The sequence below is a fragment of the Chiloscyllium punctatum genome, chromosome 12 (genome assembly GCF_047496795.1).
Source record: "Chiloscyllium punctatum isolate Juve2018m chromosome 12, sChiPun1.3, whole genome shotgun sequence".
In the NCBI taxonomy this organism is placed as follows: Eukaryota; Metazoa; Chordata; class Chondrichthyes; order Orectolobiformes; family Hemiscylliidae; genus Chiloscyllium; species Chiloscyllium punctatum.
In genome coordinates, this window is record NC_092750.1 from 27,719,306 (window position 1) to 27,738,690 (window position 19,385).

At 40.7% G+C, this 19,385-nt stretch overlaps 1 protein-coding gene across 3 annotated transcripts in view; it reads left to right on the plus strand.

Annotated features, from left to right (window-relative positions):
- pparg (peroxisome proliferator-activated receptor gamma) overlaps nt 1–19,385 on the plus strand; it is a 150,828-nt gene that overhangs the window by 63,797 nt on the left and 67,646 nt on the right. For 2 of the 3 annotated variants that reach the window (XM_072582181.1, XM_072582180.1), the window contains one exon: nt 16,544–16,605. The exons of the other annotated variant lie outside the window; for it this stretch is intronic. The gene's annotated coding sequence lies outside the window, so the exon portion shown is untranslated. The remainder of the gene's footprint in view (nt 1–16,543; nt 16,606–19,385) is intronic. 3 annotated transcript variants of the gene reach the window in all.

Genomic DNA, 19,385 nt, shown 5'->3' on the forward strand with positions numbered 1-19,385 from the left:
TTTTCTAAATCTTGTTGCCTCCTCTCTCCACATGTCTTCAGAATGGTGCTGCCGTTGATCTGAACTTCAACTTCCATGTGCATGCTGTAATGTGTTTAAACTGGCTGAAAGAGCCTGTGTTTTTTAGTATAAAAACCTGCACTTCTGACATGGGATACTCAAACGGGTAACTTGTGTGCATTTTTTATTGCAATGAGCATCTGAAATTTCAGTGAATACCCCCAATTGGCTGACAATAACCGTTTGTAGTCTGGGATATCTCCTCACCTTCAAGAGTGTTGGGCCCGAAAATACCCCTATATGGGTATGAGGGGTCCCAAACTTTAACCAGCATTATTATGAACCTATGTTTGTTATCCTACCAAAGAATGTCAAGTTTTAGGCTTCCATTACCAATTAATGAACAAGCAAGTCTTTTCTACTGCAAGCTCGAGTTCCAGATGTGAGGAGTAAAAATTAATAATGGAGGAACCAATATCTATAAGGAAATCTTACAGCTCCAGAATACATCATTATAATCATTGGTCTACCATTTTGATTCTATCTGAACCCAGTTTTATGTGTAGTCTTTATGATAATTCACCTTTTGAAGGAATCTGTGCTTGTATGCTCAGCTTGTCGCTACATGGATTTGCAAGCAGTTAGATTATTGTAATGTCTGCTTCTGAACTCTGTGTCAGCTGTTACTCACCAGTTTGTCCTAAGAGTGTGATCTGATTGTCTCTTCCCTCATCCGGTCTCTGCTTCACTGGATTTCAAGGTGGATACATGAAGCACTCCTTATCTGTTGTAAATCAATCTGCTCATTAGAACAATACAGCACAGAACAGGCCCTTCGGCCCACGATGTTGTGCCGAACATTTGTCCTAGCTTAAGCACCCATCCATGTACCTATCCAATTGCCGCTTAAAGGTCGCCAATTATTCTGACTCTGCCACTCCCACAGGCAGCGCATTCCATACCCTCACCACTCTCTGGGTAAAGAACCTACCCCTGACATCCCCCCTATACCTTCCACCCTTCACCTTAAATTTATGTCCCCTTGTAACACTCTGTTGTACACAGGGAAAAAGTTTCTGACTATCTACTCTATCTATTCCCCTAATCATCTTATAAACCTCTATCAAGTCACCCCTCATCCTTCGCCGTTCCAATGAGAAAAGGCCTAGCACTCTCAACCTATCCTCGTACGACCTATTCTCCATTCCAGGCAACATCCTCGTAAATCTTCTCTGCACCCTCTCCAAAGCTTCCACATCTTTCCTAAAGTGAGGCGACCAGAACTGCACACAGTACTCCAAATGTGGCCTAACCAAGGTCCTGTACAGCTGCAACATCACTTCACGACTCTTGAATTCAATCCCTCTGCTAATGAACGCTAATACACCATAGGCCTTCTTACAAGCTCTATCCACCTGAGTCGCAACTTTCAAAGATCTATGAACATAGACCCCAAGATCCCACTGCTCCTCCACCTTACTAAGAACCCTACCATTAACCCTGTATTCCGCATTCTTATTTGTCCTTCCAAAGTGGACAACCTCACACTTGACAGGGTTGAACTCCATCTGCCACTCCTCAGCCCAGCTCTGCATCATATCTAAGTGTCTTTGCAGCCGACAACAGCCCTCCTCACTATCCACAACTCCACCAATCTTCGTATCATCTGCAAATTTACTGACCCACCCTTCGACTCCCTCTTCCAAGTCATTCATAAAAATTACAAACAGCAGAGGACCCAGAACTGATCCCTGTGGAACTCCACTTGTAACTGGGCTCCAGGCTGAATATTTACCATCTACCACCACTCTCTGACTTCGACCGGTTAGCCAGTTTTCTATCCAACTGGCCAAATTTCCCTCTATCCCATGCCTCCTGACTTTCCGCATAAGCCTACCATGGGGAACCTTATCAAATGCTTTGCTAAAATCCATGTACACTACATCCACTGCTCTACCCTCATCCACATGCTTGGTCACCTGCTCAAAGAATTCAATAAGACTTGTAAGGCAAGACCTACCCCTCACAAATCCGTGCTGGCTGTCCCTAATCAAGCAGTGGCTTTCCAGATACTCATAAATCCTATCCCTCAGTACCCTTTCCATTACTTTGCCTACCACTGAAGTAAGACTAACTGGCCTATAATTCCTGGGGTTGTCCCTATTCCCTTTTTTGAACAGGGGCACAACATTCGCCACTCTCCAGTCCCCTGGTACCACCCGCATTGACAGTGAAGACGAAAAGATCATTGCCAACGGCTCTGCAATTTCCTCTCTTGCTTTCCATATAATCTTAGGATATATCCCGTCAGGCCCGGGGGACTTGTCTATCCTCAAGTTGTTCAAGATGCCCAACACATCTTCCTTCCTAACAAGTATCTCTTCTAGCTTACCAGTCCATCTCTTCTAGCTTACCAGTCCGTTTCACACTCTCCTCTTCAACAATACGGTCCCTCTCATTTGTAAATACTGAAGAAAACTACTCATTCAAGACCTCTCCTATCTCTTCCGACTCAATACACAGTCTCCCACTACTGTCCTTGATCGGACCTACCCTCGTTCTCGTCATTCTCATGTTTCTCACATACGCATAAAATGCCTTGGGGTTATCCTTGATCCTATCCGCCAAAGATTTTTCATGCCCTCTCTTAGCTCTCCTAATCCCTTTCTTCAGCTCCCTTCTGGCTATCCTGTATCCCTCCAACGCTCTGTCTGAACCTTGTTTCCTCAACCTTATGTGAGTCTCCTTCTTCCTCTTTACAAGACATTCAACCTCCCTCATCAACCAAGGTTCCCTCACACGACAATCTCTTTCCTGCCTGTACCTGTCAGGTACATACATATCAAGGACACGTCGTATCTGTTCCTTTAAAAAGTTCCACATTTCCACGACATCCTTCCCTGAAAGCCTATGCTCCCAACTTATGCTCCTCAGATCCTGTCTTACAGCATCGTATTTACCCTTCCCCCAATTGTAAAACCTACCCTGTTGCATGCACCTATCTCTCTCCATAACCAAGGTGAAAGTCACAGAATTGTGGTCACCATCACCAAAATGTTCACCCACTAACAAGCCCATCACTTGTCCCGGTTCGTTACCAAGTACCAAATCCAATATGGCCTCCCCTCTGGTCGGACAATGTACATACTGAGTTAGAAAAGCTTCCTGGATGCACTGCACAAACACCGCCCCATCCAATCTACTTGATCTAAAGAGCTTCCAATCAATATTTGGGAAGTTGAAATCGCCCATGACTACTACCCTGTGGCTTCTGCACCTTTCCAAAATCTGTTTCTCCACATCTCTGCTGCTATTGGGGGGCCTGGAGTAAACACCCAACAAGGTGACTGCTCCTTTTCTATTTCTGACTTCAGCCCATACTCTCTCCAAAGACAGATCCCCCTTGAACTGCCTTTCTACAGCCGTTATACCATTTCTAATTAGCAACGCCACCCCCCCCCCCTCCTTTTTTAACCACCTTCCCTCATCTTACTGAAACATCTGTAACCAGGAACCTCCAACAACCATTCCTGTCCCTCTTCTATCCACGTTTCCATGATGGCCACAACATCGTACCGATCCATGCCTTAAGTTCACCCACCTTATTTCTGATACTCCTTGCGTTGAAGTATACACACTTGAACCCATCTCTGTGTCCGCAAGTATTCCCTGTCAGTGCTACTTTCTCCACAGCCTCCGTACATTCTTGGACATCCTGACAAACAGCTAGCCTACTTGCTGGACTACAAGTCCGGATCCCATTCCCCTGCCAAATTAGTTTAAACCCCCCCCCCCCCCGAAGAGTGCTAGCAAACCTACCTCCCAGGATATTGGTGCCCTTCTGGTTCAGGTGCAACCCGTCCTGCTTGTACAGGTCCCACCTTCCCCAGAATGCAGTCCAGTTGTCCAAATACCTGATGCCCTCCCTCCTACACTATCCTTGCAACCACGTGTTCAACTGCACTCTCTCTCTATTCCTTGCCTCACTGTCACGTGGCACCGGCAACAACCCAGAGATGACGACTCTGTCCGTCCTAGCTTTTAGCTTCTAGCCTAACTCCCTGAGCTCCTGAATGACCTCCCCACCCCTCTTCCTACCTATGTCATTGGTGCCAACATGCACCATGACTTCTGGCTGCACACCCTCCCCCTTAAGGATTCTGAAGACACGGTCCGAGACATCTCAGACCCTGGCACCCGGGAGGCAACAAACCATCCGGGAGTCTCGCCCATGTCCACAGAACTACCTGTCTGTCCCTCTAACTATAGAGTCTCCTATAACTAGCGCTCTCCTCCGCTGCCCCTTTCCCTTCTGAGCCTCAGAGCCAGACCTCGTGCCAGAGACCCGGTCATTGCAGCTTACCCCTGCTAGGCCTCCCCCCCCCAACAGTATCCAAAGCGATATACTTATTGTTGAGGGGAACGACCACAGGGGATCCCTGCACTGCCTGCTTCCTCCCCTTCCCATCTCTAACTGTTACCCAGCTACCTCTGTTCTCTGGCGTAACTATGTCCCTGTAGCTTCTATCTATCACCCTCTCAGCCTCTCGAATAATCCTCAGTTCATCCAACTCCAGCTCCAGTTCCCTAATGCGTTCTGTGAGGAGCAGGAGCTGACTGCTCCTGCTCCTCATTGCCGGGATCTCGAATTGTTCATGACCCTATGAGTACTCCAGAACTTCAGAACACTGAGGACTTGCCCAACTTTTAATCAATTTTGCAAGGCATGTGACAGCAAAAGCTGTTGGCAAAGATAATGCACTAGAATAAAGGCTAATGTAGCTTTAAAGTGCCATGCACTCACCCATGCTGCCAGCTGCAGGTTAATGGTAAAGTTGTTGGGCTAGTAATCCTGAATCAAAGGCTAATGTTCTGGGGGCATGGGTTCAAAACCGATTGCGGAAGATAGTAAGATTTGAATTCAGTAAAGATCTGGAATTAAAATGTCTGTCTAGTTGTGACCATTATAACTGTGGTTAATTGGAGGAAAGGAAATCTGTTTTACTTATCTGGTCAAGCCTAAACGTGATTCCAGACTCTCAGCAATGTGGCTGTCTCTTAACTGTCCTCTGAAATGAACTGAGCCAGCCGCTCAGATCAATTAGGCAACAAACCCTGGTCCAGCAAGCAATGCCCATGAATGAAAAAAAATGAATCTGATGATGTACAAAGCAAGACAGTGCTTGGTGAATACACTTGTCTCAGTCAATCTCAAGGAAAACATCCCTGCCGTCATTCCATTCAAAATGATTGTCAAAATACAAATTGTCTTTTCCTATAAAACTGGTGATTATTCATTATTGACTAAAAGTAACAGAGGCAAGTACCAATATACTATCTCTATGAATTCTAAACAAAATCATTTTCCACAGACTTTGAAAGCCATGATAAAATCTATTAATGTAGAACTTTCAGCAAATGCTAGTTCACTAATTCCATGTGCAGAATCAATAACGCTGGAGTGCAAGTATAATTAATCTGCCTGGGCATTGTAGATGTTCCATATCAGGGATACTGCTGGACCAGCAATTGCATTTTTACCGAATTACCATAACTTCACACTAGTCACAATGCATGTGATCAGTTAAACGTCAGATGTGACAGAAACTGCAACAGTCTATTCAAGAAATACTTGCAAAACTAAACATGAAAGAAGAACGGAAAGTGTTGACTTTGTTGTGCATTAGTCGAGTGAAAGCCTCCGATTTCCTGTGGAAAGAAAAATAAAGTTCAAGAATAAATATTAACTTGGGACAAATCTATTGAGAGGGCTGCTGCATTCATCATAGGAGCAAATTACTGCACATCCTGCAATCTATACTGAAAACAAAAAATGCTGGAAATCACAGCAGATCAGGCAGCATCCATGGAGAGACAGCAGGCTAATGTTTCGAGAGTAGACGACACTTCTCATCAGCTCTGAAGTATCAGCTGAACTCAAAACATTAGCTTCCTCGCTCTCTCCATGGATGTTGCCTGACCCACTGTAACTTGCAGCTCCTTTGGTGTTAAGCTGGTCTCAAACCAGTATTTTGGTTCTAAGAGTTATCTTGATATTATTTTTACAAAGTTTGTGAATCAAAAAGGTGATCGTGCTTTCCCTATATATATATATATATATATCCAAGTTCTTCAAGAGACAAATTGTGTATTACCATGGACCCAAGATAGCAAAATTTCCTAACTGTTTCCATATGGATGTATTTTATGATGAACATCAAAGGTATGACACCCAATCCTTATAGCTCTGGTTTTCTTGATGCGTACAGTAAGGGAGAGCAGGTTACAGGTATTGGCAAGACAGTTCATGGATCTTTGTAACTGAGTTTACCTTGAATACTAAGCCTAGTACCATCATCGGTGCAGAAGAATTTTCTAATCAAAATCTATTCTATATTTGTCTTTACTTTCAAGCTGGATAGACTGTAAAGCTTGCCATCTGACTTAGTATGCAGATAAACTCCTTTCATAGCTACTGGGGAGGCAAAGATCAGGAACATGAGGAAGAAAATATTAAACAGTAGAGGCTAGGGGCTACAGACTTGTTGTACCCTATTCTTCACCCAGAAACGATGAGAGATATAACATTCATATTGGTTGTGCCCCCTAGAAGCTGCAAATCATTTTTGTCCACCTACAGATCTCCCAAGAGTAGACTGCTGCTATTAGTGTTGATTATATTGCTCCTGTCCAAGGTCCAATCTAGGGCAACTAAAGTGCCACACATACTTTCTATACCTTCAAATCATATCAGTAAGCTCTCAGTGAAAGAAAGCAATTATGAGGGCTGAATATTTATTGTAATATTTCGAAAAGTTTGATTCAGGCTACTAATTCTCAATTGTATTTTTACCTTTGTGATTTAAGATATGTGATATTAATACCATTTAGTTTAGAGTTTGGATTTTGAACTAGTGGTACATGAGTTTTGTCTGTGTATGTGAAGGGGTTTAATGATAAATTTGCCAGTATTTCTGGAGCCTATTTTTAACCAGTCATCCCTGGAATGATAATGTGGATGTGTCCATATGGGGAGTAGACTAAACATTTGAAAACGTTAGCGTGGAGGATCCAAGATGGTAGCAATTTAGAAAGATTGCATTGCAGAGCTCCGCAGGCAGAACAAAGCCCTTACCCACCCTACCTGGGTTATCCTAGGGCTCTGGAAAGTCTTCAAAATGTACTTACCTGCATTTGTGCCATCCAGGGATGCCTAAGATGGGAGCAGGCTCACCTGAGCCTGAGGCTGTGGCCGACAGGGTCCTCTGACTCAATTTTGTTTCAGGCCCTGGTATTGTAACTCACGAAATCTCGCAAGGTGCTGGGTAAGCAAATTGAAGAGAAGCTGGCCCAGATCTCTATCATGCTACAGAAGCATGAACAGCAGCTGGGAGACCTCAGGAAAAGGAAGTACAAGGTAAAACACAGAGTTACAGTGGTGGAGGCTGAGACTGATGCCTTCAAGAATAGGATCCAGGCCCTGGACGCAGGTCCGTAATTTGCTTGACCAGGTTAAGGATCTCAAATGGGCAGGAGGAAAATATTCAGATCGTTGGTCTGCCAGAGGGAAAGGAAGGTGAGCGACCAGTGAAGTTTATTGCGGACCGGTTGTTGAACTTCCTTAACTTGGAAGCTGGAATGGGAAATCTGATAAATTGAGAAGGCTCTAGGATCATGTTTTTCCAAGACTTCAGTGGTGGCAATCCGGAAAAGGAAATCCTTTCATGGTGTTAAGAAAAGACAGAGGGAGTTTTGGATCTAGTACACTCTGAGGTATCCAGCAGTGCTTCGGATAACATGTGTTGGATCTCTGACATGCCAGAGAAGACTAGAGACTTTATGGACAAGCTAACTTAGTCTGAACAATTTAGGATGTACAAATAGTAGCTTTGTTTGGATATGTCTTTATTTTTAACAAAAGAGGAAGTCGTGTTGGGGTTTTATTTTCCACTTTCTTTTTGGTAATAATTTGGTTTAAACTATGCTCAGGGCCGGCTGGGGTATTTACTTTTAACTTCTAAGTTAAGCTATACCACGGGATGGATGGGGTACTTGTTTACTTACTTTTCATTTTTAACTTCTTTGTTCATATTGTTATTTTTTGGTGTATTTTCTTTCTTTGTTGCTTGTGTTTGTGGTGTGGCTCTAACTAGGGAGAGAGAAAATGGTTAGGATGGCTAGATGCCTATTTATGGGCAGTTTATGCCCGGTTCAGGTATTTAAGTGCCCTGGCTGCTGTATTGGCAGTGGGGCGGGAAGTTGGGTTTTGGGATGTGTAGGTGCCCCCTTTGGGCAAGGGGTGAATTCCCCTATCCAGTACCATTGGCACTTCATATGTTGTTTTGTTATTTGGTCTGTGTTGTACGTAGTCTTTGATAGCTGTGTAGGTTTGCTAACTGTAGTGGTTTTACAAAGTTAAAAATCACACAACACCAGGTTATAGTCCAACAGGTTTAATTGGGAGCACACTAGCTTTCAGAGCGCCACTCCTTCATCAGGAATCACCTGGTCTTGATGGACTTCCCATTGAATTTTATATGGGATTTTTAACATATTATCAGGCCCGTGCTGAACATGTTTAATGAGTCTGAGAGGGCAATATCTCTCTCCATTGTTTTAAAAAAAAGAAGTCCCAGAGAACTGTGCTTCTTTCAGGCCCATCTCACTTTTAGAAAGGATTTTAAAGTCAGCATTTAAAACTCTTGTGTTAAGGCTGAAAACTGTGTTGTCTTCTATTAGTAAAGAGGACCAGACAGGCTTTATACAGGGCTGCAGATCCTCCAATAATGTTAGGAGGTTACTTAATATAATTCAAGCATGTCAACAACAGTCTACATAGGGATTGATGATCTCTCCAAATGCAGAGAAGGCATTTCATCGAGTCGAGTGGCCATACCTTATTTATACTCTAGAGCGTTTTGGCTTGGGTGAAGCCTTTCCTTCATTGGATGGCATTCTTTCCTTCATTGGATGGGGTATTGAGTACAAGAGTTGGCAGGTCATGTTACAGTTGTATAGAACTTTGGTTCGGCCGCATTTGGAATACTGCGTACAGTTCTGGTCACCATATGCACAAAAGGATGTGGATGCTTTGGAGACAGTGCAGAGGAGGTTCACCAGGAAATTTCTGGGTATGGAGGGCACTAGATACGAAGAGAGGTTGAGTAGATTAGGATTATTTTCATTAGAAAGACGGAGGTTGGGGGGAACTTGATTGAGGTCTACAAAATCATGAGCGGTATAGACCAGGTGGATAGCAAGAAGCTTTTTTCCCCCCAGAGTGAGGAAGTAAATTCCTCAGGGTCACAAGTTCAAAGTGAGAGGGGAAAGGGTTGGGGAGATATGTGTTGGAAGTTCTTTGAGCAGAGGGTGATAGGGGCCTGGAACACAATGCCAGCTAAGGTGGTAGAGGTGGAAACAATAGTGTCATTTAAGATGCATCTAGACAGATATATGAATGGGCAGGGAGCAAAGGGATGCTGATACTTAGAAAATAGGTAGCAGGTTTAGGTAGAGGGTCTGGATCAGCTCAGGCTTGGAGGGCTGAAGAGCCTGTTCCTGCACTGTAATTTTCTTCTTGTTCTTTATAAGATGATTAAAGGTTCTCTACAGTGACCCCCTTGCTGTGGTCCTCACCAATGGTGTGCAATCAAACAATTTTAATATCTTTAGGGAAAGTGCCGACAGGGCTGTCCCCTTTCATCATTTCTTTTTATATTGGTGATGGAGCCACTGCCAGAGGCCATTAGTAGGGATCCCAATATATCGACTCCAGAAGTGGGATCAAAATCACGTAAGATTTCCTTACATGGACAATGTCCTCATCCTTTTGTCCGTGCTCCACCTGATACAATGCATCAGTTCATTTGGCACCTTTTCAGGTTACAAGACTAATTTTTCGAAATCAGAGGCTATGCCTATGGGTGGTCTTACAAAAATGCTAGATCTTGAGGGTGAATCTCCATTCCCTTTTTAAGTAGTCGCAGGGGGATTTTCTATACTTGGGTATACTCATTACTCTAGTTTTTGATCGGCTGTTTAAAGCTAATTTTGTTCATTTATTTGACAAAATCAGACAAGACCTTCAAAGATGGGAGGCACTTCCGATCTCGTGGTTAGGTAGTATAGCTCTTATTAAAATGGATATTCTCCCCCGTCAACTGTACCCTATGCAAATGCTCCCTTTGATTTTTGCTGGAGACTGACCAGCTGGTTCAGCTCTTTTATCTAGCATCGTAGGTAGCCCCTTATTAAATTAGCTAAATTGCAATTCCTCACAGACTTGGGGGAGTGGATATCCCCGACATTTTAAAAACTATCAACTAGGCTCACTTTTGTCTTATGAGAGTGACTGGACTTGTGGGGACCCTGTTTCAATATGGTTAGATATTGAAAACTCTCAGGCAAAGTGCCCCCGAATAGCTTACTGTTTCTGGACAGAATGAGGACAGTCATGGAATACTGCCACAATCCAATAGTTATCAGTACTGTTAAAATGTTGAGGGCAATGCGGCAGAGGGAAGGCAATATTGCCAAAATATCTTTTTTTGACCCCTCTTGTGGGAATGCCAGGTTTTCAACCAGGGATGATGGACTCGGGATTCAAACATTTGAGCAACTAGGGTGTGTGTCTTGCATGGGTGATTTATTTGAGGGAGCCACAATGATGTCTTTTGATCAGTTAGCCCAGAAATATGAGCTATCGAGTAGTGATTCCTTTTGTTTTCAAATGAGGGATTTTATTTTTTAAAAATCACACTTTAAACCGATCCCTACAAATCCGACATAGAGAAGAGGGTGCTCGGTGCTAAGAACGCATTTTCTGTCAGCACCCTTTATCACCTGCTGGGGGGGGGGGCAGTCCCTCAGACAAGATTGAATGGCTTTGCAACATGTGGGAGAGAGAGTTGGGTGTTCAGATCTCCTCAGAGGCATGGGAAGATACTTGGGAAAATGCAAGAAAGATCTCTATTTGCAATAGGACCCAGACCCAGAAGATTCTCCACAGGGTCCACTTGGCTCCAGATCATTTGTCAAAATTTAAACCAGCAGTATCTTCAACATGTCCCAAGTGCAAAGTGAGTATGGGTACTCTTGCTCATTACCTCTGGACATGCGGCAGGCTCTGAACATACTGGCAGGTGCAATACAGAGGATTTTGGGGACAGGGGTGGAGAGGGACCCGATTTCTCCTTTTCTTGGCCTACCCAGTGTATTCCTTGTAGATGCACATAGGAAAAAAACTTTTCAACTTCTTCACGTTCTGCGCAAGAAAGAATATCCTGTTAGGTTGGATTCTGAAAATCCTCCAGGCTTGTCGGGTTAGCGTAAGATTGTTATGGAGCAGATCCCCTTGGATATGGCACACAACAAAGCTAAGATGTGGCGACCCTTTTTGGACTACCTGGACACAGACTTGTCTGCCTCACTAATGATTGTGCTCTGAGTCCAATATCCGGGGGGGGAGACTGAGAGCATATGAATATGTGAAAATTAATGCTGTCAATATTTGAGAACTAGTGTTTTGTCTTGCTGAGCTGTATTATTATTAGTAGGTGTATTATTTATTAGTTATTTGATTTTTTAAAAAATATTTATACATTTGTACATGATTGTGGTTTGGATTTCATTTTTTATTCTTTCTTTGTACTGTTTTGAATTGTATTTTTGTATTTGTAATATCAAAAAATCTATTTTTCCAATAAAAATATATATAAAATAATGTTAGCCTGCTTTCATTTAGGAGGATCAGGATTTGATTTATTTTTCTTTTGCTTAGAGAGAAAAGCCATGGCTTGGAAAGCAGTAGGTTTCAAAACAGGACTTCTATGAGCTGAAGTTACATGTATGAACCAGTTTCTTGCAGATACCAGAATTAATTCAAAGGAGTTGGGAAATAGATTATCTCAGTGGAAGAGTTTTAGTTTAAATTCCAGAGCAGAGGTATTTAGTTGGAGCTGTGAATGGGGTTATTCAAAGCTGAGAATCTTTGAATTGCAGTAATGCAAATATGCAAGGAAAAGGCAGAGAAATTGAAATAAATCATCATGTCAAGATGTGATAGAAAGAAAATTCTTTCTAGTGTTTGGGTACTGTAATGTAATGGTGTTGGGCTAGATGGGATTTCATTTTACTGTTTTGAAAACTTTCAAATTGTGTTATATGTAAGTAGTTCAGTTTATTTTTTCTTAAACATGATAAACTTCTCTCTTATTGCTAAAAACACAATCTTCTGCAACACATCCTTGTGTCTCAGTGAAATACTAACTTTTTAAATAAAATCTAAAGTGAAACATGATCAATCAAGCCACGTTTCAGTCTGGGGTTTGATGTCTGTGATAATAGCATAAGATAGAATCTCAGGCTTATGTTATGAGGCATGGATTCTAAGTGCATTGTTCCACATTACATCCAGAGTAAAGGATATAATTGTTCAATGTATAAACATTAATCATTATTTCTTATTTGCCTAGTTGCCCGCTTTAGTTTCAGTCTGATTCTTCATAGTCTGTGCAAAGATGCTTTTTATTATTACAATTTGCCATCTAAGTTTCATTCTGAAAATTTCAGTTTACAATTGGTTCACAAGAGTTCTTTTAGGAAAATTTGCCATCAATTCCTGGTCTGACTCTAAACCCACAGAATTGAGGTTGACTCTTAAATGCCCTGAAGCCTAAAAATGCTGGACCAATCAGCTACACCCTCATCTGATGGATGAATGAATAAAAGAAAGCAATATTTTTTTAAAAAGGAATGAATTGGAATGATTTGAATCATAGCTCAGTACATGAAAGTCAGACAAAAGACATCTGATCATAGAATATAAACGACAAAACTATGGTACAAGCAGTGAGGCACAAATCTTAGGAGAATGAGATAACTGAATTGTTAGAGCTTGGAAGATGAAGCAGAGCTCAGACATGGAGCCATTAAGAATATCTGCCAATTGGCCTCACAACGAGAAGCACAGGAATGCACTTTAACATTGACTATTCCCAGAGAGAATCCTAATGATCAAGTCAAGTTAAGCAATGTCACGCATTATAAAATTTACTCATCCTTTTGCACATTCACACTGTACAGTGAAGAGGATTTATTCTTCAGTTTCAAAAATTGTAAGTACTTATAAAGAACATATTTGCAAAACATTGTTCCACATTACATCCAGAGTAAAGGATATAATTGTTCAAGGTATAAACATTAATCATTATTTCTTATTTGCCTAGTTGCCCTCTTTAGTTTCAGTCTGATTCTTCATAGCCTGCGCAAAGCTATTTATTATTATTACAATTTGCCATCTAAGTTTCATTCTGAAAATAAAGATGGGAACTAAACAAATGAGAAATAATTTTGAGAGCCCCCTATCATATTATATTTCAGCCCAGTGCTCTAGGAGTGAAGTAATGTTATTGCAGTCCACTTCACCTCCGAAATGGAAATGTTATACTACTTGTGGCTAAAATTAATGCTTTAGTAACAAACATCTGAAAATGTGAATGCTTGCAAAATTACTTCAGCTAAGTGCATTGCATTCTAAATAGCTGAGGGGTTTGTATTTTCACACGTTAAGCATTATAAATTGTTATGAGATTTAAACCCACTGAAAATTGTGTAAATTAAAAAGTTTACCATGGTGGAGTCTTGTGATTTTATGATATCCACAAAGCCACCAAGAGGAGTACAAAATGTCAAATTATTATATCGAATATTTCAGTTCTGGTGGGTAAAATTTTATGGTCACTGACCTCCTTGGCTGACCCAATTACTGGTACTTTTACGTCAGCAAGACACAAGAATACTTTCGGCAACACTTGAGAAAACCAAGAACCAGCCGCTTTAGTGATTTTTGTGATCAAACCACAATGATTGTAAATAAGATTGTACTTCCAGTTACTACATAATAATAGCCCAAAGGCAATCTTTTGTTTCCCAAGTATAAATTGGGTCACTTTTACTGCTCAGTACCATCTTAATTCAATCTCAAATGCCAAGTCTATTTATCAGTAGATTAGAATTCCCAGTGACTCAGTGAATAAGAAAATTGTACATATTACAATGTATCGTGCATAGTATGAAGGTACCAGATTTTAACCTCGACATCTGCCAGATTAGATTACATGTGAGCTGTATGTGGGCTTCCATAAAACATATAGCAATAAGGATACAGGCCACTCAGCCCAGACAATACATCTAGTATTTGTACTCCTCTCCAGTCTCCTCCCATCTTTACTCATCTAAATTTATCACCATAACCCTCTATTCCCTTCTTCCTCATGCTTATCCAGCTTGCTCTTAACAAATCCCATAGACGCATTTTTGACCATTCGTTGCATTAGCAATTTCTACATTCTCACCACTCCTTGGGTGCAGAGATTTCTTCTCAATTCCCTTATTTGACGTTTATATTGACTGCCTCCAAGCAGACACATTCAATCTGTATCTATTCAATGAAAACCTTTCAAAAATTTAAAGTTCTTTATTAGATTACCCCTCTCCCTTTTTGCAAGGGAGGAAAGACTGAACATGTCAATCATTCCTGAGATATAAACCCATGCATTTCTGATATCATCCTTCTTCAAATCTTCTCTATGCCCTCTCCAGTGCCTCTATTATTTTTATGCTAACCCAACCCAAACTGCACGCAGTTCTTTAATTGTGGTTTCATTGAATCATAAAATTCCTACAGTGAGGAAACAGGCCATTTGGTTCAATAAATCCACAGTGACCCTTAAAAGAACATCCCACCAGACCCATCCCGCTATCCTATAACCCTGCATTTCCCTTGACTAATGCAATTAACCTACACATCCCTGAACACTATGGGCAATTAGCATGGCCGATACCCCTAATTTGCACATCTTTGGACTTTGGGTTTATACAAGGTTTGATGAAGGTTAGCAAAACTTTTCTACTTTTCAGTTCTATCCAAAAGCCTACTACGTTTGCTTTTTAATGGCCTCATGAGTCTGTAGTAAAACATTTGATAATTGATGTGCTCCAATATTCCTTTTTTCCCTATACACCCACATCCAGACTTGCACCTTCCAAAACAAAACTCCCTTTTCTAGCTACCAAAATGTACTTCTTCAGATCTATCTGCATTGAACTTCATTTGCCAAATTGTTCCACACTGTACAAGTTTATTAATATTCTCCTGAAATTTTTGGATTGGGGATCTTGACTATCTACCCAATTTCATGTCATCTCTAAATTTTGAGATTTTGGTTTTGATTCACAAGTTCAAAACATTAAAGGAATTTGTGAAAAAATAGATATGGCACTGATCCTTGTGGATCATCACTTCTCACCTACTACCTTCAACAACAATTATCCCTTTGCTCTCACTCTTTAGGTGGCTCAGTGCCTCACAGCACTAGGATTCTGGGTTTGATTCCACCCTCTAACGACTAGTTTGTAGTGTTTGCACATTCATTCTGTGTCTATGTCGGTTTCCTTCCACAGTCCAAAGATGTGCAGATTAGGTGGATTGGTCATGCTAAATTGCCATAGTATCCAGGAATGTGCAGGCTGATCGGTTAGTCATGGGAAATGCAGCGTCACATTAAGGGTAGGCAGGCAGGTCTGGGTGGGATGTTCTTTGGAGAGTTGGCGTGAACTCAATGGATAGAATGGCCAGCTTCCACCCTGTAGGAATTCTACTGTATGATTTAGTATGTTTTATTTTTTATTTGTTCATGGCATAACATGGCATAATTGGCTAGACCAGACAATTGTCTAGGAGAACATGATGGTGAGCTGCAGTTTCAAACCACTGCTGTCCTTGGTATGTAGGAACACCCACAGTGCACTTAGGAAGGGAGTTCCAAGACTTTGACCCAATGACAGTGGAGGACCAGTTTTACAGTTCCAAGGTGAATGTTTGCAGGTTCTGCAAGTCCTTCTCTCTGTTCTTGTCAAATTGACAAGTTCTCCTCATCCTTTCTGGTGGTGGAAGTTGCAAGTTTCGAAGGTGCTGGCGAAGATGTTTTGGTGAGTTACTGCAGTGCACCAGTCATGATCGGACCACATGTTTCCTGACTGCATTTTCTGACCTTATTCATTAGCCTATTGTAGGACATTTTATTTAGGCCATTTGAAAAGCCATATAAATGAAACCATAAGTAGAACACTGTTGCTCTTTGTTACTTCTTTAAATTATTGAAACAGGTTGAATAAGCAATATTTGAAATCCATGCTGACAATTCATTATTATATTTTTCATTTCAATATGTTCTATTCTTGCCTACCACCAGTGTTAAGCTGATTGATCTATTAATTTTTGGGCAATTTCTGCCCCCTTGTGTAAAGGAATTTCATCATTGCAGTTATTTTCATTGTCACTTGTCTACAATAAAGAGAAAAACCAACTTGTCCTTTCCATTTCAGATGACTAAGATGCCAATAAACTTTTAATTCCTGTTACAGATTGTTATTCGTTGACTGTTCTTACTATTGAAATTTTGTGACCTAACATCAATTCAGACAATGTTGATTTCAACAACAGGACTTTCTTTGTGTAGTAAGAATTACTTCTTGTTTGTAGGATCTTAATCCAACTCTGTCCATCTCTGATTACCACTTTCACTGGAACTGTTTGATTTTGAGGTAAGTTAGTCTTGATTTTCCTTTGTCTTTCAATTTTTGTATGTATACTAGATAAGTGTGGTGATAATGTAGAGATGAGCAATTCAAGTGGAATTCAAATAGAAAATAGCTGCTGTTTTTTGATAACTATTGATTACTGTTTCTGCTTGACTGGCAGAATGTATTCTGTTCTTTCTGGGTAGAAATTACTTCTGAAAAAAATTATCATACCATTTGGATGTTATAAATTCAGTTTTCAATGAGCATTGTTGAGACAACAAACTCATTGGAGGAGATTTACTAGATTGATAATCTGGAATGAGGGGGTTGCCTTATGAGAAAAGATTGGACAATCTGGATTTATTTTCATTGGAGTTCAGAAGAGTAAGGGTCATTTGATTCAAGTTAACAAGATTCTGACTGGCCTTGACAAGGTGGGTGTGGAAAGAATGTTTCCATCCGTAGATTGGTTCATAACTTGGGAACATTTTTAAAGTTAGGGGTTGCCCAGTTTGGGACAAAGATGAAGGGATTTTCTTTTCCCTCTAAGCATTTGCAACTCTGAAGTCATCTACGTCAGAAGGCGACGGATGTGGAGTCATTGAATACTTTTAAGGTGGAAGCAAGTTCCTGGTAGATGGAAATGTGGAATTTGGAATGCAAACAGATTCACCATTCATTCATTGAATAGTGGAGCAAACTTGAAAGGCTGAATGGCTTACTTTTGTTCCTAATTCCAATGTTCCCAGGTCTAGATTTCTTTATGTCATAGCTTAATTGTAGTCCTAATGAAAATACTTCTCTCTAGTATACAACATCATGAAATACCATTTTTAGACATCACTGTTATTTTCAGTATTCACACTTTTAAATCAAATTCTCGGCACCAGATTTTGTAGTACTTGTCTTAGTGCTAGATACAATAAATATTAAAATTTTGGACCTTACGCCACTGGAGAAGGTCATTCAGTCCATCGTGATTTTACTGGCTCAGTAGAAAAGCTATACAATTAATCCCACTCTTGCTTTAAAGAATGTATCAAATTCCTTTTTCAAAGTTACTTCTGAAACTTGGTTCACAAATATTCAAGTAAATTCTCAACTATCATAACCTGCCATGTTTAAACAAAATATCTTATCAATCTGTCCTACTGCAAGCACATTGTACTTGTTTAGCTAGATTTTTGATACTTATTATATTGATGTTTAATGTTGGTAATGATAAATCTAAATACATACCACCGAAAAGAAAGATGATGAAACATTTTACAAGGTATACCAGATTTGTTACAAAACTTTGATATATCCTTAATTGAAAATATAATTGTTTGAATATTATGCTGTATTATCTCCTAACACAGTTCCAAATTTAGTGCATAAATGTCTCTATATGTCACTGAAGCGTTTCTTTATCTGTAGGAAATACAGCCGTTCCCACTGGAGTAATCAATTCCCTGAGATTTCCAAAAGAATCTGGGGGAAAGATCGAATGTGGTTTTTAAAAAAAGTTTTAATGTAAACATATTCAATTCCTGAATTCTCATGGTGGTCTGAAATAGAAAGAAAAATAGAAGTTAGTCAATTTTACTGCATGCCAACAACTTTATTTTAAGCACACTATTTTAATGGATTCTAAATCAAAAATAAGATTCCACTCCACTTCCTTTGACCTTGTAGCTCTGATAGAAAATTATTAAACCGTCAAGCATAAATCTTTGCAAGGCTAAATTCTGACCTTGACTCACATTCACCCTCACCTGCTATTGGTTGCTAGAGTAGGTCATTAGATGAAAGGCATTGCTGAGGAAAAGTCATTTTAAGAGAGAATGGGAAATTTAGGACCTGGCAGAAGAAAGCTATCCTGAAGAAATGTAGCCCTAGTCAACCGATCACAATTTTGTTCGTGGCTGCAGAGCAATCTGTTGCTTGCATTGACCTCCCTACCTACCTGAAAAATGAAGCAGTGAATGGGAGATATCATTCACTCCCACATCCACACACTTATTCAGTCTCTCACACCTTTCACTTTCTTGCTGTCTCCTTTGCACGCTCCCGCTTGCTTGCTTTTGTGCGCCCTTGTCTTTCTTACACCACTGTCTGCCTGTCTCTCTCACATTTACCATTCTCTTGCTCTATCTCTTGCACTCTCTTTCACACACACCTCTCTTGCTTATTCGCTTTCTCTCTTTTAAACTCGATGTCTTGTGCTCTCTCTCTCCCTCTCTCCCTTTCTCTGTCATTCTGTTTCACTTGCACACCACACTCTCGCTGTCTGTTTCACACCATACTCTTGCTGCTTCTGTCACATAATTCTCTCCAACACACATCTCTTCCCTCACTCTTACACCTCTGGTACCATGCCTTCAGAGGGCATATGCAACCATGCTGGTCAATGGTAATACTTATCAAAGTGCATTGCTTTCTGTTGCTTTCTGCAGTATGACTGACCACGAGATTGTGTGCTGCTCTTACTGCAAGTCACCAGCTGTATCAATCATAGTTAGTAAACATATGGCCATCCAGTCTAGAGTTGGATTTGAACCATCAGTTTCTAGCTTGGAGGTTAACCTCTTCACTACAAATGCACCACCAGACATAGTCCGTGAACATAAATTTAAGGAGGCAAAATTTTAAATAATTTCCTCCTGTGCTATTAACATTACTGATGATGAGAATGTGAAAGAGTGTGAATGTGAAAAAGTGCACAATTGTGGATAAGTAATATTATGTCTGGAGTGGTCACGATGCTGGGAGTGGAAAGGAAGGGAAAATTGGGGAGAAAACAGCATGGAAGTAACATC